This window comes from Callithrix jacchus, chromosome 13, assembly GCF_049354715.1.
Source record: "Callithrix jacchus isolate 240 chromosome 13, calJac240_pri, whole genome shotgun sequence".
In the NCBI taxonomy this organism is placed as follows: domain Eukaryota; kingdom Metazoa; phylum Chordata; class Mammalia; order Primates; family Cebidae; genus Callithrix; species Callithrix jacchus.
Genome location: NC_133514.1, coordinates 20,721,377 through 20,743,091, shown reverse-complemented (window position 1 = coordinate 20,743,091; position 21,715 = coordinate 20,721,377). Strand labels below are relative to the sequence as shown.

The 21,715-nt window shown below is 41.6% G+C and overlaps 1 long non-coding RNA gene across 1 annotated transcript in view; it reads left to right on the top strand.

Annotated features, from left to right (window-relative positions):
* LOC144578940 (uncharacterized) overlaps positions 1 to 20,459 on the top strand; it is a 308,082-nt gene extending 287,623 nt beyond the window's left edge. Inside the window, exon 5 of the long non-coding RNA XR_013525538.1 lies at positions 11,705 to 20,459. This is a non-coding gene — a long non-coding RNA (uncharacterized LOC144578940). The remainder of the gene's footprint in view (positions 1 to 11,704) is intronic.
* Positions 20,460 to 21,715: the final 1,256 nt, after the last annotated feature.

Below are 21,715 nucleotides of genomic sequence, written 5' to 3'. Positions count from 1 at the left end.
TGGGTAGAAGTAAGTGTGAGGTGAGATTCTGCCACTTAAGATTGTACCAAACTGTATTTCCCTTGAAAGCAGCTGTTCCAGAAGCTCTTTGAGACTCCTGGCTGCCCTTTGGCTCTGCTTTGGGCTGCCCACTTAAGAAACCACTTTATCATGCCACCTCCTGATGATATTTACCCAAGGACCTTGCTCAAAGGTCCTTTTAAATGGAAGGGTTTTAAAAATACCTTTCTAAGCAACCTAACACTGGGAGTGAGTCACAGGAGCCCTAAAGGCATCTGAGTTGCAGGTTACTAGTTTTCTGTAGCTGGAGATGTTATTAGTTCTCTGTAGCGGGTCATGACCGGTGCCTGGGATGGGCCCAGTTCATCCTGTAGAGAACATTAGGGAACTAGAGTTACTCTGGACTCTGGACACATTATATGCACAGCATGGTTAGAGGACTTCTTTGAGATAGGATACCAGGGACGATAACCCTTGGGTTTCTCTAGGAATTATCTCATTTTGAACCTCAACTATGCCATGGCACCCTGAAATCAATCTTTAGACTTATGAGATATCTTCAATTTTTCTGTACATTTTTTTTTTGAGACAGAGTCTCAGTTGTGCAGGCTGCAGTGCCGTGACACAATCTCAGCTCACTGCAGCCTCTGCCTCCTGGGTTTAAGCAATTCTCTGTTGCTTACTAACTGAAAAACCGTGGGCATGCTCTCTAATTTATCTTATTTTTTAATTGATTAATTTATTATTTATTCATTTATTTCTTAGAGACAGAGTCTTGATCTGTTGCCCAGGTTGGAGTACAGTGGCATGACCATAGCTCACTGTAGCCTCGAACACCTGGGCTCAAGCGATCCTCCCACCTCAGCGTCTCGAGTAGCTAGGTGTACGTACACTACAGGTGTACACCACCATGTCCAACCTCTCCCGTTTGCCATTTTCCTTGTCTTTAAAATGAGGATGACAGTTTATACCCCTGAGAGGTATAAGTATTAGAAATAATGTCTATTATGGGATAAATTGTGTTTCCCTCCAAAAAATGTATGTTGTCATTCTAACCCCCAAAAATGTGTATGTTGACATTCTAAGCCCTCCTTGGGATGTGATCATTATTTGGACATAGGTCTTTACAGAGGCGATTAAGTTAGAATAAGGTCATTAGGGTGGGCCCTGAGGCAAAAGAACTGGTGTGCTTAGTAGAAGAGGGAATTTGGCCTCAGAAACACATGGAGGAAGACCATGGGAAGAAGAGAGAAGATTCCGCCGGCAAGCCACAAAGAGAGATCTCAATTGAAACCAACTCTGCTGACACCTTAGTCTCCGAATTCCAGCGCCAGAATTATAAGAGAATACATTTCTGTTAAGCCACCCAGTCTGTTGTACTTGGTGCAGCCCTGGCAAACAAATACTGTGTCTAAAACTCCTGGCAAAGGCTCAAGCATGATCCCTGCAAATGCAGAGGCCCTGCCTCTCCCTCCCACTTCCTCTCCACCTGCTTCTCACTGGAGGCCCTTCCTCTTCCTCCCTCCCTTCCCCTTCTGCTGCCTTCTCTTCCAACCTCCTCTCTCTTTCTCTCCTCTTTCTTCTATTTCTCGTCCTCCTTATTCCTTTGCTTTTTTATTTTTATTTCTGTAAGTTTTTGGGAACAGGCTGTGTTTGATAACATAAGTAAGTTCTTAAGTGGTAATTTCTGAGATTTTGGTGCACTCATCACCTGAGCAGTATACACTGTATCCAATTTGTGGCCTTATCCCTCACCTGCTCCCGTCCTTTCCCCCAAGTCCCCAAAGTCCACTGTATCATTCTTATGCCTTTGCATACAAGGTTCGCTTCTATGCAAGAGAGAGGGAAGACCTCTCTCTCAGGATTATGGAGTTTAGCTGAATGGAATCTTGTGAGAATAGGGGCCTTGGAGTTTCTAATCACTTTTAAATATCTTTTGCTTAACTAGAAAAACAAGGAACTGCTATGTAGGGAGATGCTGTGTCCTGCCTCAACCTATGGGTTCAGGGCTGAGATTCTGACTTTGGAAGAGCCTTTTTTCCTATGGTCCCCATTATCTGAATCCATACCTGCAAAGGCAGCACAGGGTCAGCCCGAGGAGACCCAGGATGCCAGAGGAAACAGTGCCTGGGCCCGCCCATCAGCTCTTCCAGGGGCAGTTAGAACAGCCTCTGGCAATTTTCACTTCCAGAAAAGATACTTTCCTCCACCAGAAAAAATGAATGTAATCAGACTAGCTGGCAACAGCGTTTTGAGATTTCCTGGATGAGAGGTTCTGTGTAAACCTAGGGCACTGTTGTTTTCATACCTCCTTGCTGGGCCAGGAGAGAAGGGAAGTGGGAACGCAAAGCAAGAATGCCTCCCTGGCAGCTGGTCTCCAAGCCTCTCAATCACACTTGACATTTGCAAAAACACAAACTGAGCAGTCATGGAAATAGGCAGGAGAGTGAGGACCAGGCAGCTTAAGGATACAGGCAGGCTAAGGAAGATGGGGAATGGTAGGTCAGATGGGAAAACATCTGCATCAAAGGTAGAACATCTGGCAAGAGTGGCCCGTTGTTACTCTGAGCACCTTTCTTTGCCTTTGAGATGTGAAATTGGCCCTTCTTTCATTTCTCAACTCAGAGTATAGAATATCCAGAATTCCTCATTAGCAAGTGTAGAGGGAATCCTGGTCAGAGAACAGGAGAAGAGATACTAAGGGGAGAAAGTGAGAGTCCAGTGGGGTACAGATAAGGGAGGAGATGAGAACAGGAAAGGAGGAAGGAAGGGGAAAGAGAGAAAGACGAGGGAAGGAATTCTGTTTTCCCAGAATCAGTTCCCAACCTGTGATTGGCAAAGAGCAGCTTTCCTGATGGAGGCTTTGTTGCCTTTCATATATGTTGGTGCTGTCACATCCAACAGCAGGATGAGAATTGCTTTGAAAACCATTCCTGACCTTCCTAGATAACATGCAGTTCAGGTCTTATTAAGAGAACCAGCAAAGATAGCAGCCGAGTAGCTGGTTGTGCCACTTTGTGGAGGTGACAAGAAGTTTAGGTCCTGATTCTTTCTTTTTTGTCTCTTCCAACTCCCCAACAAAAGAGCAGCTTTGAGATGGGAGGACTCCTATTGAGGTCTAAGGGGCTCCCTGGCATGACATGAAAGACCCTTTCTGTCTCATATTTCTCAAGATGGAACATTAAATAATGCTGCAGGCTTGTACAGACTGCTATCTGGAGAAGGCTGCCTGTGTCAGCTGCTTAATATGCAGAATGAAGAAGTCATAAAGTCAAGTGCCTGTAACGTTTAATGTGAATGATAAAGGAGGAAAAACACCCTGAGCAGAAGGCAGGCCCATGTGCCTCATTATTCGTGCATGGCAGGGGCTGCACCTGGCACCACAGCCAGGAGCACCCACCATGTGGGCACAGGTGCATGCACGTGAGAGAGGCATGTGCTTGGGCATTCATGTGCACACATATATGTGCACACATACACACGCCATCACAGGTGATGGCCAACAGCAGAGGGGCTGCACTGCCTATGACTGGTGATTCACTGGCCTTCCTCACAAACTTCCCTCCGCTAGGACCAAGGAGAATCATGGAAAAGAATTGTAGAACTACCAGTTTGCTTTACTGCCACAGAGTACATGGAAAACTATGGAAGAGTCAAAGTTATACTATTTCTTTGTTTTCTTTTTGTTTTTTGTTTTTTTTTTTTTTTTTTTTTTTGAGGCAGAGTCTCACTCTGTCACCAGACTGGAGTGCAGTGGCATGACCTCAACTCGCTGCAACCTCCGCCTCCCAGGTTCAAGCAATTCTCCTGCCTCAGCCTCCTGAGTAGCTGGGATTACAGGCACATGCCACCACACTCAGATAATTTTTGTATTTTTAGTAGAGATGGGGTTTTACCATGTTGGCCAGGATGGTCTTGATCTCTTGACCTCATGATCTGCCTGCCTCAGCCTCCCAAAGTGCTGGGATTACAGGCGAGAGCCACCGCACCTGGCCAGTTATAGTATTTCTAATCATCAATCACATACCTCCAAATCCCATCTTTCCTCTGACAGTGACCATTCCAATAATCCTGAGACACTGATCCTGAGCTATAGGAGCTTCTGGCTGTTGCTTTCTGGCCCTGGTGTGGGTTTGCTCATACCTGGTCCGCGTCACAGCATCACAGCTTCCCTGACTTGGGAAGAAAGCCAGCCTTCTCCTAAGTACTCTTTGCCTTCTCATCAGAGAGATTCATTTCTATTTCTAAAAGGTCTCTCTCTCTTTGAGAAATCTGGAACATGTCTTGGACAGGGTGGTAGGATGGCTGTCTCAGTGTGGATTGCAGGGCTTTCCAGACTGTGGCTTAGGAACAGCACAGGTGTGTTGGCCTCAGGTGAGTTACCTGCTTGCCTGGATTATTCTCTGTGAAAGGCTCAATCCCGGTGACCCAGGCCACATCTGTCAACTGCAAGACCTTCTTCTCTATTCTTTCAAGGTCACAGTCCATGTCCTGACATGCCAGTGTCTCCTCAGTAGGCAGAAGAGCTCAGATTATCTTCACTTCTTTCCTCTGGGATTTTCTAGAAGGAAAGGCCACTATTTTGTATCTTATTAATGAAAATATACCTCATGACCTCCAAGGCGAACAATTGCAAAATAATCTCTTTGGGGTGAGGACAACTAGATATTCAACTTTGCCTCTTACTGCAGAATCTGACCTTCTTGGAGTGTTTCATTGATTATGACCTCATTATTCTGACCTCTGCTAGGGGTGGGAGTGGAGGGGAACAGTACTTCTCCCTTGCAACCCAGCAGTTGTTTAACTCAATCCATAATACGTTATAGTATAGTTGCAACCAGGCTGAAACATTCATACAAGACTTTGCCAAAGGGTATGGGAATACAAGAAGAAATAAACACAAAAAGCAATATAGGTTCCGACAATTCAGTTTACAAGGGATGGCCCAATGCCAGGAAGTAATACTATCTCATTAAGCATGAAACTTAAAAAGAAAAAAAACTCCGTCCTAGGGAATTTTTGCCTTTAAATCTGCCGTTTTCTTGTTCTCCTACTACTCTTCTAGATGAGGACACCCAGAGAATAGAATCGTCCAGAATCCACTTGTGCCTAGAAACCTTAACTCAACCTTAGTGTTTCATTGTATCAGAGAGACTGTGGTTGGGGATGAGAAAGACAAGGGAGAGATGGCTATGGCTGGAATGGTCTGCAGTGGTGAGAGTAAGACCAGACTATGCAGGACACTTGGCCAACGATACACAAAAAACTCTAGCAATCGTGTTCTGGAGAAGGGAAGCCATGGGAGAGTACTGAAGCAAGACAGGGCCAAGATGGAGTGAGGGGCGGGGAATGGAAAAGCGGTTAATGAGCTGCAAGGTGAAATGTAGGGTGGAGGATGACATTCCAAGGGGACTGGCAGCGGTAAGCATGGCAGGGGAGAAGCATGCTGATGTCACTTAAAGAGTTTAATACACATGCACACCTCTCTTAATGCTCCACATGCTTGCTACAGCACTTTTCTTTCTTTGCCAAAAGCAATATTCACTGCTGCGTTTTTCAAGCTAATATGTCTTTATTCAGCATCTACTGTGTGTGAAGCCTTTCATACAGCAGACACACAAAAGGCACAGTTCCTGCCCTGTTGATGGCCTCGTCAGAGGGACAAGATGTGTAGGAATGAAAAAGCTGCATGTAAAGAACATCCTGGTGGTGTGTGCCTGACAAGAATGTCAGAAGAGTCCACAGAGGAGAGAGATGGGGTAGGCAAGGAAGGGAGGAAGAGAATTGGGATTGACGTTGGGAGAAGAGAGGAGTTTTAGTGGTGTGGCATTGAGTAGGACTGACATTTCTCAGCTTCACAAAAGGAAAGGGAAGGTGGAATCACTAGATGACCTCAGTTGCCCCCCACCAGACTTAACAACCTATGGCTCTAAGACAGTACCATGTTCATGTGTTTTTGAATCAGAAAGTCAGCCCATGGACTTCACAGCATGACTTGTGGTGCCTACCCTCCTATGCCCATAATTTGCACCTGCACTGCCTAAGTGTGGAGATTAATTCCCAAGGAGGGAATTACTGGGAGAGAAGAGGTGTGTACAGCAGAGAAGAAAACTGAGATGGCTTTTACCAATATCAGCAGCACTCCTTCCTTGCTCCATCCTTATGACCAGATGGTGTCTGAGCAAACCATTGGTGCATGTTTCTTTGTATCAAATCACAGCCTGTTAATGATCAATGAAGGGCTGTGCTTAAAAGGGGCAAATGATTTGTCCAAGTCACCCAGCTATTTTGAGGAGTTGGAGAGCTGGGTACAGAACTTAGGTTCCATAATACCAAACCTGTGTTCTGTCCACAGTCTGAGTTCCAAGACACTTGGAAGCAGGGGAGACACTGAAATACTTATAAAGAGTTGGGATTTCAACAGGTCCAAATGATAAGGATTAAGGAAACATGGGTACATCCCTTCTAGATGGGTGCTCTAGCTGCCTGCCTCTTGTGTCTGAGGACTTCTTCTTTGACCCTGGTGATGAGTTCTTTAGTATGAAGTCAAACAGGGAAATTCTCCCATAGAGACTAAGGTTGCCTTTTTCTCCTTTGGATTCTACCAAGGTCTGTTATTGATGCGAGAGATAGGTGGAGGGGGAGAAACATTAACAAAACACTTTCTTGCTAAACTTTTATGGAACCTTGAACAATTCCCATCTGGGGCTAGTTTCCTTATCTTTGGAAGGTCTAAAGGGTACATCTCCTAAGAGACATGTTAAAAATAACATTCCCAGTGCCCTCCTAAGACATGGCATCAAAATATCTGAGGCTACGGCCCAGGAATCTCTATTTATAACAAGCTTCTCACGTAATTCTGATGAATTTCCAGGTGTGCAACCCACCCTGCTAGATGATCCCTGAGCTTCCTTCCTCTCTAACACATTGCATGCAGGGAGGATGTGAGGATATTCCTCAAAACTAAGATGATTCTCACTCCATCTTGGTCCTATGTCTTATTTCTCAGCACTCTCCCATGGCTTCCCTTTTCCAGAACACAATTGCTAGAGTTGTTTATGCATCATTGGCCGAGTGTCCTGCATAGACTGGTCTTACTCTCACCACTGCAGACCATTCCAGCCATAGCCATCTCTCCCTTGTCCTTCTCATCCTCAACCACAGTCTTTCTGACACAGTGGAACACTGACGTTGAGTTAAGGTTTCTAGGCACAAGCGGATTCTGGACATAATTAAGAATGTGGTGGTGGAAGAAGTCATTGCCAAACAAATCCAGGAGGGCATGTCTGGGAAATCCATGGAATAATGGCTTCTCCAAACTCTAAGCACCGTCTCTATCTGCCTGGTGTCTTCATGCATGGAGACTCTAATTCTTTTAATTTATTTTATTATTATTATTGATTTATATATTTTAATTTTTTATTGCATTTTAGGTTTTGAGGTACATGTGAAGAACATACAAGATTGTTGCATAGGTACACACATGGCAGTGTGATTTGCTGCCTTCCTCCCCATCACCTGTATCTAGCATTTCTCCTCAGGCTATCTCTCCCCAACTCCCCACTCCTTGCTGTTCCTCCCCTAGTTCCCCCCGACAGACCCCAGTGTGTGATGCTCCCCTCCCTGTGTCCATGCATTCTCATTGTTCAACACCCACCTATGAGTGAGAACATGTGGTGTTAGATTTTCTGTTCTGTCAGTTTGCTGAGAATGATGGCTTCCAGGTCATCCATGTCCCTACAAAGGACACGAACTCATCACTTTTTATGGCTGCATAGTATTCCGTGGTGTATATGTGCCACATTTTGCCTGTCCAGTCTATCATCGATGGTCATTTGGATTGGTTCCAAGTCTTTGCTATTGTAAACAGTGCTGCAGTGAACATTCGTGTGCATATATCCTTATAGTAGAACGATTTGTAATCCTTTAGATATATACCTAGTAATGGGGTTGCTGGGTCAAATGGAATTTCTATTTCTAGGTCCTTGAGGAATCGCCACACTGTCTTTCACAATGGTTGAACTAATTTACACTCCCACCAACAGTGTAAAAGTGTTCCTATCTCTCCATATCCTCTCCAGCATCTGTTGTCTCCAGATTTTTTAATGATCACCATTCTAACTGGCATGCAATGGTATCTCAATGTAGTTTTGATTTGCATTTCTCTAATGATCAGTGATGATGAGCATTTTTTTATATGTTTGTTGGCCTCATATATGTCTTCTTTTGTAAAGTGTCTGTTCATATCCTTTGCCCACTTTTGAATGGGCTTGTTTATTTTTTTATTGACCTAATACCATAAAACCCTAGAAGAAAATCTAGGCAAAACTATTCAGGACGTAGGCATAGGCAAGGGCTTCATGACCAAAACACCAAAAGCATTGGCAACGAAAGCCAGAATAGACAAATGGGACCTAATCAAACTCCACAGCTTCTGCACAGCAAAAGAAACAGTCATTAGAGTGAATCCGCAACCAACAGAATGAGAAAAAATGTTTGCAATCTACCCATCTGACAAAGGGCTAATATCCAGAATCTACAAAGAACTCAAACAGATTTATGAGACTCTAGTTCTTTACTTTGCCTTGGCTTTTGTCAAAATATCCTGTTGATTCTCCCTTTCTCTCTTCTCACCTGCCTTCACATACACGCCTCACCCTCACAAACACACACTCTCCAACTTTTTTTTTTCTTAATATAAATCACAGGTACAGGTGAAAATTCACAGAGAAAAAGAACAGAAATTATTGTCCTCTAAAGTGTCTGACTGTATTTCCCTTGACTCGTTTATATATTGGTAGGAAGTCAGTTCTGGAGCTTTGGTCAACAGGAAATTTTATTCTGTTTATCACTCTGTAGTGTCTTCTTTGTCACTGCAAAATCTTACCTGTAGCGCAGCATAAAAATTTAGGTCTCTTTTCTTTTAAAACAAGCTCTCCCTCCCACCACCACCCAGGTGGTTCAAAAGGAGATTGTGGAAGTTGGTTCCAGCCCAGTGCCCCTCTGAACAGAGATGCTCACTGCATGGTTTATGTGCATAAGCAGTCGAAGCCAAAGGCCAGTTGTCACCAGGAGATGTATCCAGGCAACCTTGGTGCTAAGCAACAGATTGGAACTCAGAGTGTCCTGGTCCATGCCAGTTAGAGCAGACTGTTCAGAACTTGGCCTTCACTGAAGGAAAGGCTTGATTTGGGAGGGGTAGAAGACAAAGGAGGAGAGAAGAAAGGAGAAGAGAGAGAAGAGGAAAGGGAAGGGGAAGGAAGGAGAGAGGGGAGAGGAGAAGAGGAGAGGAGAGGACAGGAGACAGGAGACAGGAGGCAGGAGACAGGGATATGAGAAGGGAAAATAGAAAGGGGAGGGAATGAGAATGAATAGAAGATAGTTGATCTTAAACAACATCTCTTATGTCATAAAGGCCAATATTTAAAGAATGATTTGAGATTTTCAAAAAACAACAATTAAGCTTTTTGAAGTGTTTTTGAACATGTTATTTGTTAGGTGAATGCATTTCCCAGGCATCGAAATATTCCATCTCCAGGACCTACATGACCTTGATCATCCATGGTCCAGAAATTAGTCTCACCTCATTTTCTGGCCTGCTTCTGGAGATCAGAAGCCCAGGACTGCCATGGGGGATTTATTCCTGAGGGGAGGGGCCTGGCATGTAAATGCGGGTGGAGCAATGTGTCACAGAATGGAAAGGGAGAGAGGAAAGGTTGAAGAGGGAGGCCAGATGAACGAGTCCAGCTTAATGATGGGGCACAATTAGGGTCAGCCCTTATGGTCAGCATGAACCCCCTCCCCAGTCTCTACTCTCCTCGATATGTTCTTAGGAAAGAGGCTAGATGCTGTCCACAAATTCCCTCACTATGGACGAGACACCTAAGTGCTCAGATGATCCAACCAAGTCTATCACAGAGACCAGGGAAAACAGCTTGACAGCCATATAATCATTAGGCTGGAAATGTTTTGGTGATTGGATAGAAAGACTTGAAGTATTAGAAAGCAAGGCGGCACCTGGCATATGAGCCTCCATTCCGGGGCCCATTGTACTCCTGACCTACCCCACCCACTTCCCCATGGCATGCTTTTCTCATGCATCTCTCATGCCCCATCTGTTCTAAACAAGCCTCCACCTCTATCACCACCTCCTCCCATGGCTGCAAGCAGTTGCCACATGGCAGATATCACATGTGCCACTCATCACAGCCTCTTCTCACACACTAGCAGGATGATTAGATGCCTTTCAACAAGGCCCTGGAATAGGTTTATTAAGAGCTGTCATTCCACTTTTCTAAGCCAATTTGTCTGTATCAGTTGTTGTCAACCATTAGAGCCTTGCAGACTCACGGAGAGGTATCTGAGTCAGAAAACATTTGGCATATGGTGAGCACATGCGTACTTATGAGCTGTACCTCATCCCTGATTGAGATCTATCATCCCCAGCCAAGGCTCTGGACTCAGCAATTTGCAAATCCCAGACTTTCACAGTTTGTCTCTTCCCCAGGGTGATTCCCAAACCCAGCTTTGCCTGGAAAGTACCAGGTGCATTTGGTCTGGGGTTGATGAGATGTCTCTCTTTGTTTGGCTTTTAAAAGTGAGACAAGAATAATGCTAGGGACATCAAGCCCATGGTAGCGCTAAATGAAGATATTCTGAAAAAACTAGATTGTGTGTGTGTGTGTGTGTGTGTGTGTGTGTGTGTGTGTGTGTGTTTCTCTATCTGTTTGTGATAGAAACTAGAAACTATTCAAAGATAGGTTTCCAGGGATTTTATAACACATATACGCACATGCTGGCAAAGAACCACACTTTTGGGAAAAAAAATTATCTGAAGCTCATGCAGACCACCAGATGAAATGTTTATTTTCTTTAGTAGAACCCTATGTTTCCATTTCACGGACATTTGTTTAACCACACAATAACTGAACCCCCTTCATCTATTGGGGGAATTCTGTAGTGAGCTGAGCATTCTGATATTTTCTCCCTTTCCATAGTCAGTCTAAATTTAAGCAGCACCTAAAGTGAAGTGATAGATACTTAAGCAGAGTTGTCACAAGCTGGGACCTCACTATATGCCCGAGGAAACTCAGCTAATTAGGAGAAGATGACCATGGAGATTTTGTATATCCACAGGGAGAGAGTTTTCCAGAAGATGGGCAAATCCCTTCTTCTTAAAGTTGCATATGCCTCCAGTATGGCCCAGTTACTCTAGTTTTTAAGAAATCCAGGCTGGGCGCAGTGGCTCATGCCTGTAATCCCAGCACTTTGGGAGACCAAGGTGAGAGGATTGCTTGAGCCCAGGTGTCAAGACCAGCCTGGGCAACATAGCAAATTCTGTCTCTACAAAAAAAAAAAAAAAATAGCCAGGCATAGTGGTGTTTGCTGTTGTCCCAGCTACTTGGGTAGCTGAGGTTGGAGAGTTGCTTGAACTCAGGAAGTCAGGGCTGCAGGAAGTCATGATTATGCCACTGCACTCCAGCCTGGGTGACAGGTAGAACCTGACTCCAAAAATGAAAAATCAAAAAATTCTGGACACTCCAACTTCTTATTAGCAGTTTGAATCAGTAGGAAGAGGAGGGTCTTCCTATGATGGATAGTGATCTATAACATAAGATTGACATTCTAACAAAAGAAACAAGACTAGTTAAGATCATTCCCCATTTCCTGTTTCAACCTGTTGCTTCATGTTTGTTACCCCCAGTGTCTGCCTTCAGCTCCTCCTGACTGAGACCACTGGACCTTCCAGCTGCCAAATCCTACTCCTTGAAGGACCTCAAAGCTCCACCTGTGCTGTCCAAATTCCCAGATTAGGAACAGCACAAAGGCCAAATCGCTGAAAAGAGAAGTGCTGAATGAAAATCAGGTAAGAAATTAATCTGTTTGGCATCTTGTTACCTTTCTTCTATGTGTAATCTGGGAGGCTGTTAATTACTTGATTTGCCGTATAGTCACTGCCAGCAACAATAAATACAGTTAATTAATATAAGGTAACTCACTGCCAGTGAGGATAGTAATTACCAGGGAATTGAAGAGAAAGTCTCTTCATGATACCTTTAGATACAACTCATTATCCTCCTCCTTTAGTATGTATTATTTTTAAAATTTGCTTGCCTTAAGCTTTCTGTAGAAATAACTTGGGTTCTATAATTTGTTATCTTTTCTTCCCTCCATTCACGGCCACACGTGGGTCAAGAAGGAGTAACTAGAACAGAATGTGTCTTCACCTGTTCCTACCACCTTGGGAAGGTGAAATGACTTTAGAGCACGTGACCAGCCTGATGGGGTTTCTGAGAATACCCAGTCTTTGCTATAAGAAGGGATCCATCAAGAGAAATAGGGGGAGAATATCTTGCTCTAAGCACACAACACATTTTTGCTTAATTTTCCTAAATCAAGGCTTTCTTAGATGGTACTTGGAGTGTGCTGTAATAAAAACAGAATGATCTTTGGTGTTAGAGACTTGGGTTTACACATAATGGTTGAGAACATTTAAAAAATATTTCTTACACATCTTAGACGTTCAGTTTCCTAATCTTCAGAATGGAAGCCAATACCTTTTGCCTAGAATTTACATTGTGATTAAATGGAAGAGTGGCTGAATAAATACTTTCTGTTCCTCTAGCCTATTCTTACATCTTTCCTTAAAAGTTACACCAATTTTTTTTTTCTTCCTGGCTTGAATGCTGAATAGCTTAGAGCCAAATTTGTTTATGCCTTTACTAAATATACAATGTGTATCATGCGTGCTAACCACTTACAATGTCTTATCTTTGCTATTTTGACATTTCCTTTTCCCCACTGTCCTCATTTGAATATTTTAACTTTTATCTTATCTTTTTTTGATGTTCATATTTATAGAATCACCTTAAATCCATGTAATTAGTATTTTTAAAACTGTCATATTTTCTGTGTTCTACTCCTGGCATACTGTCATCTTTCTCTAAACCCAAACGTATAGTTTCACGATAACTTAACTCAGAGGAAAAAATTCTCATTAGTGCAGATATACTTTCAAAAATAAGTCTGCTGTGGTCTCAGAGCCCTAATCAGAGTTGGGCTTTGATGGGTAATGGAGAAGTGACATTCCCCAAGTGCTTCCGTTCACAGCCAGGGGAGCAGGCAGGTGCTAACAGGAGACAGCCCAAAGTTCATTGTGCCAAAGGTTGAAGAGTTCTTGGTCCTGAGTTGCAATTTCAAGTAACATAGTGAGTCTTTATTAAGTATCTATTATGTGATTAGTCAGATTCATACAGGTATAAAGACACGATGTCCTACATGTTCTTCAAAAATGCTCATTGTCCCCACACTACAGCTGAAGTTTTAGCAAATGATTCATGTATCACAGATTGCCCTGCCAAAAGTAGCATCAGTTTTGGTTGTGTGTAAAAAAAAAAAAATGAAGTCCTATTTTTTTTGGAGGGTTGGGGTAAGAAAATATGGTTATAGTAGTTACCACACAGAAGGAAAAAATAAGTTACCACTCATTGGAAAGAGCCTCGACTCTGCAAGCCATATATCTTATATTCTGTGGGTAGGCTTATCTTAATTTAGGGATTACACATGTCATTTTTGTAAATAAAGGAAATAACCAAGATATGCAATTTAATTTGGTCATGTCCACAGAGGATTTAGAACTTTGACTAGAACACAAGATGACAATTAGTGAACAAAACTGTGTTGGGTATGATTCAGAGAAAGAGAGGCTAGTGCAGAAATAAAACACATACTACACACACTTACATGTGTTTAAATCTCGCATATGTGTACCCATGATGTTTTGAAACATGTATATATCTTAATGGCTAAATCAAGCTAATTGTCATATGCATTACCTTACATACTTATCATTTATTTTTGGTGAGAATACTTAAAATCTACTCTGTTGGCAATTTTTAAGTATACAATACATTGTTATTAACTATAGCCATCATGCCGTACAACCGATTTCTTGAATGTATTCCTCCCAAACGTAACTTCATAGCCTTTAAGCAACATTACCCCAATCCCTTCTTTCCAGTCCCTGGTAACCACCATTCTCTCTACTGCTATTAGTTCAACATTTTATTATTATTATTATTATTATACTTTAAGTTCTGGGATACATGTGCAGAATGTGCAGGTTTGTTACACAGGTATACATGTGCCATGGTGGTTTGCTGCACCCATTAACCTGTCATCTACATTAGGTATTTCTCCTAGTGGTATCCCTCCTCCTGCCCTCCACCCCTCAACAAGCTCCAGTGTGTGATGTTCCCCTCCTCCCTGTGTCCATGTGTTCTTATTGTTAAACTCCCACCTACGAGTGAGAACATGCAGTGTTTGGTTTACTGTTCTTGTATTGTTTTGCTGAGAATGATAGTTTCCGGCTTCATCCATGTCCCTGCAAAGGACATGCTATGAGTTCAACTTTTTAATATTCCACACATAAGTAAGATGGTGTGGTGTCTGTCTTTCTGTACCTGGCTTATTTTGCTTCACATAATGCCCTCCAGGTTTATTGATGTCACAAAAGACAGGATCTCCTTCATTTTTAAGGACTAATGGTATTTTGTTGTGTATACATACCATATTTCTTTATCCATGTATCCATACGGGAACACTCAGGTTGACTCCACATCTTGACTATTGTGAAAAATGCTGGAAGGAACATGGAAGTGCAACTATCTCTTCAACATACTGAGCTCATTTCCTTCGGCTAAATACCTGTAAGTAATATGGCTGCATCATATGGTAATTCTGTTTTCAATTTTGTGAGAGATCGTCATGCCGTTTTCCATAATGGCTGTATTAACTTACATTCCCACCAACACTCTACGATGGTTCCCTTTACTTCATGTCCTCAATGCTTGTCATTTTTCATCCTTTTAATAGTAGGCAACAAACCTCCTTCTTGACTGCCTTGCCTTTGATTGTCGTCCTTGCTCTGCCTTTTCTTGAGCATCAGTTGCTTATCTAGAGCTTGCATTCTTATCTTTGGACAGTTTTATTCTGACATATTTCTCCCTTGAAATTTCCATCCTCCCACGTGCACCTGGTTCCTCTGGTGTCTTGCAGCCCAAACCCAAATCTTGCACAGGACCTTTGTGTCTGTGGAACTGTGCATCAGTCTTCTTTTTAACAAAGGGTGATAAAGAGCTCTTTCCCTTCTTTCCCTTGTCTTTCTTTTCTTTCCCCTGGTGCATCCTGACCAAACCAGCTTCATGCAACAGTCATCTTGTCATCCTGCCGAGTCCCCACCTGCTAAGGTATTTTATTTTTGAGGGGAAGGGATTTTGTTCCTAAGCATTGGTGTATTAACACTTCCTCCTGGTAATTTGCATCTTGTAAAATATAGGGTGGCTTTTGAGCTAGCTCAAGGCATAGCGTTAGTTTTGTGAGGTGCCCTCTCCTTGACTAGTTATTTGTTCTTGGATCCTTTGCTGCTCCTTGCCTGATATATATCTAGTCACTTTTATGTACTCACTCCAAAGAGAGGAGTCTACTGGCTACCTGATCCTCAAGAATTTGGAAATCATCTTTGTGTTGTTAAGGCATATTTTGCCTCCCAAATTAGTGAAGCAAAATCCTTCAATTTCTGTCTTTGTCGAATGCTAGGAACTGCCTTGGCACTGTGGATGCCAGCCCTAGTTCTTCTGTGCCTACTCAGTTCCAAACTCCAGACAGAATGGTTCATTGGCTGTCAGAGGTCTAATACCAGGAATCTCTTCAAGGATGAGATTTTTCACAAAAGAGAATACTCTCAAAAAGAGACAGATGAAATGCTGAGCAGCTGTCTCTGGCTTGAAACCTCTACAACCTACGCAGAATACCTTCTTTGTATCTTAGCTGCCTTTAGCAACAGCTCTGAGGACATGGAGTGATAGAGACTCCTCTACATTGATGGTGTGAAGGGCTACAACCACTTTGGTTGGTTGCTACAACAGTTTTAAGTTTTTCTCTTGTTGCTGTAATTATTTTCTAAAGACTATTTAGCATTATGTACTGAATTTGAAAATAAGCATACCCATGCTTGGACAATTCTCATTTTAGATATTGTATTATTTCCAGTGTCTGCTTTCAAAAGTTACCTCTAACTTGATGGTTCTAAAACCACACAAATGTATTCTCTCACAGAGACCAGAAGTTAGAAATTAGTATTACAGGGCTAAAATCAAAGAGACGAGGGTCATGTTCCCTCCAGAGACTCTAAGGAAAAATCAGGTACTTGACTTTTTCAGCTCCTGCTCGTTGCTACATTCCTTGACTAAAGCCCACATCACTCCAGTCTCTGCTTTCATAGTCACATTACCTCTTCCTCGTCTCCCTCTGTCTCTTTCTTATAAGGATGCTTGTGACTGATTACATTTAGAACCTATCTAGCTAATCCAGTATAATCTTATTTTAAAATCTTTAATCACATCTGCAAAAAACCCTTTTCTCAAGTAGGATAACATTTGCAGGTATGTATTCAAAAATATGCATGCATAGGCAAATAAAGACGTGGAAGAAGGTATAGAGCACATATTTATAACAAACCCAAACTTGGTATATGTTGGATATACTCCACATACCCATCAGGAGTATTAGATAAACCAAATATATTCATATAATGGAATATCATGAAGCAATGAAAATAAACATGCCTCAACTACATGTAGTATCATGGCTGAATATCACAAATTTAAGTTTGAGTGAAAGAAACTGGTTACAAATACATACAGTAGGATTCCATTTTATAAAGTTCAAAAACGGGCAAAATGAAGCTAGAATGTTCAGTAATAACTATACACTGAAGTTTTAAGAATATGTATTGATTTGAATAGTGTCCTTCCAAAATTCATATTTACCTGGAACCTGTAAATGTCACCTTTTTTGTGGGGGTAGGGAATAGGGTCTTTGCAGATGCAGTTGTGTTACAGTGAAGTTATATTAAGATGAGCACTAAATCAGTGATGTCCTTATAAGAAGGTCCTGTGTGTGGCCAGGTGCAGTGGCTCATGCCTGTAATCCCAACTCTTTGGGAGGCCGAGGTGAGTGGATCACCTGAGGTCAGGAGTTCGAGACTAGCCTGGCCAATATGGTGAAACCCTGTTTCTACTAAAAATACAAAAATTAGCCAGGTGTGATGGCGCGCACCTGTAATCCCAGTTACTTGGGAGGCTGAGGCAGGAGAATCACTTGAACCCAGGTGGCAGAGGTTGCAGTGAGCCAAGATTGTGCCATTGCACTCTAGCCTGGGTGACAAAAGCAGAACTCCATCAAAAAATAAAAATAAATAAAACCCCGAAAAACAAAGAAGACTCTGTGGACACACACAGGGAGAATACCAAGTGTGAAGACAGAGGCAGAGACTGCAGCCATGTGTCCACAGCTTGGGGATGACAAGGTTGTTGAGAGCCACTAAAAGCTTGGAAGAGGCAAGAAAAGACTCTTCCCTAGAGTTTTGGGAAGAGTATGACCCTGTAAACACTTTGATTTCAAGTCTAGTCTCCAGAGCTGTGAGAAAATAAATTTCTGTTGTTATAAACCACTTGGTTTGTGGTCACTGTTTATGGTGGCTCTGGTAAACTAATACAGAATATAAAACAAGTAATTATCAAAAACATTGGAATAATGACTGCCTTTAGTGAGGATGGTGCGAGTTGTAACTAGGAAAATGTAAGGAGAATTCTGGAGCTGACAATTTTATTTTTCTCAACGTGGCTACAGTTAACAGGTGTCAATAATAATGTTAAACTTCCTACTTAACCTTATGTTCTTTGTTCCTTCTGTTTTCTGTTTTTCGGTATAAAGTTTTACTTTCCTACAGGCTCTGAAACTTCTTGTTGAGTAACCTGTCTATCGAGGCTTGGAGCTTGCAGAGAAGGCAGTAGCAGAGTACGTTTGTGGTGTCAGTGAGCAGAACATGAGGGATTTGGCTGCATGTATCATGGAGATTCAGATAGACAAGAGACTATCAGAAATCTGTTTCTTCTCCTGGGAGAAAATCATCCTTCTAGAAAAAAAGCCAAGCCTGTAAGCTTGGTCCAGGAAGGAAAATTCTAATTAAATCTTTGAATTTGTTCGTCATTTTTAAAAAATTTATTTCATTTTTTATTTTTGGAAGCAGGGTCTGGTTCTGTCACCAGGCTGGAGTGTTGTGGTGATCTCTCAGCTCACTGTAACCTCTGTCTCTCAAGCCATCCTCCCACTTCAGCCTCCCAAGTAGTTAGGATCACAGGTATGCACCACCACACCTAAGTAATTGTGTGTGTGTGTGTGTGTGTGTTTTAGTAGAAACAGGATTTCACTAGGTTGTCCAGGCTGGTCTTGAACTCCTGAGCTCGAGCTCAATCTACCCACCTTGGCCTCCCAAAGTGCTGGAAGTAAAGGCATTAGCCACTGTGCCTGACCAGCTCTGTCCTCTTTCCAATATCCACCTTCTATACCTTTCTGAAGGTCTGGACATGGGGTATTGAGAAATGAATTATCTTACTAAAATGTCCTATAAGACTTTTTGTTGCAAGAAGTATCTTTGAGATATTTTTAATAGCCAGGAATTTTTTAAAAAGGAGAAAATATTCTAATTTTGAAAAACACTGAACCATGTTAGAGACCTGAGGGCTCTGTATCTGGGGAGAGGCTACGGCGCTTCACCGATAGTGGACATGGTAATTGACCCAAGTTGCTTACGAGGTTGTTGGAGCTCCCAAGAGAGATGGGGGAGGCAGTGGACTGACTAAGCAGCAGGCAGAAGCTTTGTACTGTTGGCTGCAGGTAAAAGGCAGAAGCCAAGGGATATGCCAGGAATTGACCCTGTCAGTAGATGCTTTTGGGATTCCAGGTCTTTATTCTCACTGGAACTTTCCAAGAGTCAATCCTCAGCTTGCTCATTAGAGTTGAAGGCAACAGGAAGTTGAGGGAAAACGTGGGGTGAGAAAACATTGTTCTTAGTTTCATTGGAAATATCGAAGAGGGTTTAAAATTTCTTATTTTGGGGAGCACATTCTCCATGTTCCTCTATAAAATGGGCAGGGTAACACCTAGAGCACCGAAGGCCGGAATGATCAACAGAAAGGAAATGAACATGTACCAAGTTCCTGCTCTGTACCAAGTACTTTATATTATCTCATTTAATTCTCACCAGACTAGGAAATTGGAACTAGATTACATTGTCTTCATTTTACAGTTGAGAATATCAGCCAACTTAATTTTATCAAGAAGAAACATCACCAGATTCTTAAAACTTGAAACTGGTGGAGCTGGGACTTGCAGCCAGAGCCCTGTGGCTCCAGAGATCACAGTCTTCCCACTACTAGCCCTGCTGAGATAATGTTGGCAAAGACAGCCCAGTTAGAACCATGGGATGTCCTAGAAACTGAGACTGCGTTCTCACTTACGTGATTCAATGAAGCCAACACTAAGCTGTAAAATAAGTGTAAGGAAGCCAAGCAAAAACCTAATGAGTATTTTAATAACTTTTCTAAAATGCCAGATGTCCAGTTCTTCATCAACAAATTATTTTGGGGGCCCTTTACTGTTGCTCTAGGTAAATTCTCAATCTACTCAGACAGTCCAGTATTGGGTATCACAGCAAGTACAAGATACAACCTGGCAAAAGTGAGGCATAATTATTATTTTATAACAATTATACCATAAATAATTACTTATTACAGCATTATTTGTATTTGAGAAGCTTAGTTGATAAGACCAAGTAATACAGAGGTGGTATTGAGAGGTAAAAACAAGTACATGAGATTTGGAGATCCCAGACTGCTATTCCATTGTATTACCTAGAATCCAGGGGATTCTGAGATACTTTTGGTCACACTATTCTTCAGTTCCCGTGGAAGCTTCCCCTTCCCACTCCACTGCTGCCCAACAACCAACACTCTATCAATATCTAGTTGACAGTTTGCTCCCAGAATATATTCTCAGACCATTTTGAAAATGCAAACATCATAAAACTCAAAACTAGAATTCATAATCAGCCAATTTCCATAACATAAAAGTACAATATAAGGAAAAGAGCATATATAGACTAAACATATTAAATTTCTTTTCTGTTTTTGATATGATTTCGATGTGTTCCTACTCGACTCTCATCTTGAATTGAAGCTCCCATTATCCCCATGTTTTGTGGGAGGGACCTGGTGGGAGATAATTGAATCATGGGGGTGGGTCTTTCCTGTGCTGTTCTCTTGATAGTGAATAAGTCTCACAAGATCTGATTGTTTTATAAAGACAATCAGACTGCACACACTCTCTTGCCTACCGCCATGTTTGATGTGCCTTTGCTCTTCCTTCACCTTCTGCCATGATTGTGTGGCCTCCCCCACCATGTAGAATGGTGTGTCCGTTAAGCCTTCTTTTCTTTATAAATTATCCAGTCTCAGATATTTTTTCATAGCAGTATGAAAATGGACTTATAGTTTTCAAATTCAGAAGTTTAAAAAAACTTTATAAATTCCTTCTTCCTCATATGAAAATGTCCCTCTGCAAACTTCTTTAGCCAAACGTTCAATTAATTTATTTTCATCATTTCAAAACTTAAAAAAAATTACTTAAAGCTAGGAATGTAAAATATTAATACAGTTTTGCCTATATCACATAAATTTAATATAAAATATTTGCTTTGTTATTTACTCTAATTTACATTTTGTTTCTTCTTTGATCTGAGAGATATTTAGGAGTTCTTAAATTTTAATTATGAGTGATTTGGGATTTTTAAATATGAACTTTAAAAACTGTTTTAGAGAATGGTATTGTTACTAGAGAATGTCACCTGTAGTAGTTGTTTGTTGAATTTTTTCCCATTATATGATAAATTTTTATAATGTTACATAAGCACTAAAAAGATGTTTTACATTAATAGGAAGAATTTAGTATTGATACATAGAAATTCCACTTTTTTGCCTTAACATTTTCTTAGTCTAAAAAACTATACTCCTACTGCTTAAATTTTTTTCAATATGTTTATTATTTTCCCTTATTTTTTCTTGTTTCATTTAGTCTTGTTTAGTTTTGTCTTAGTGATGTCTTTATAAAATTCCATATAACTTACTTTACTGCTCAGGCCAATCTACACGTCTTTGACTTAATTGAGGAGATTAGTACAGTTTATTAATTAATTCATTCAGAGATGGAGTCTCGCTCTGTCACCCAGGCTGGAGGGCAGTAGCTTGATCTTGGCTCACTACAACCTCTGCCTCCTGGGGTTCAAGTGATTCTCCTGCCTCAGCCTCTGGAGTAGATGGGACTACAGGCACATGCCACCACACCCAGCTAATTTTTCGTATTTTTAGCAGGGATGGGATTTCACCATGTTAACCAGGATGGTCTCAAGCTCCTGACCTTGTGATCTGCCTGCCTCAGTCTCCCAAAGTGCTGGGATTACAGGTGTGAGCCACTGTGCCCAGCCAGTTTTACGTTTATAGCCATAGTTAAAACTTCAGTCTCACTTTTATAATCCTATTGTATACAGTTTCTTTGTTGTCTCTTCTCTTTCCTTATTGTCTTTTGTTATATAGACTATATTTGGCTTGTTCATTTTCATGCCCACTATTTCTGAAGTTATATAACTTGTTATTATGATGATTTCTTTGAAATTTTTCAAAAACATTTTCCAAATCTGTTTGGAAATGAACAGGACCTATGTTGATGTACCCCTGAGGCAAGAGTTTGGCATCATTTTAACTTGCTTTACTTTTGCCCTTTCACCTTTGCAGTTTTTGTTAATATAATTTTGTTACTA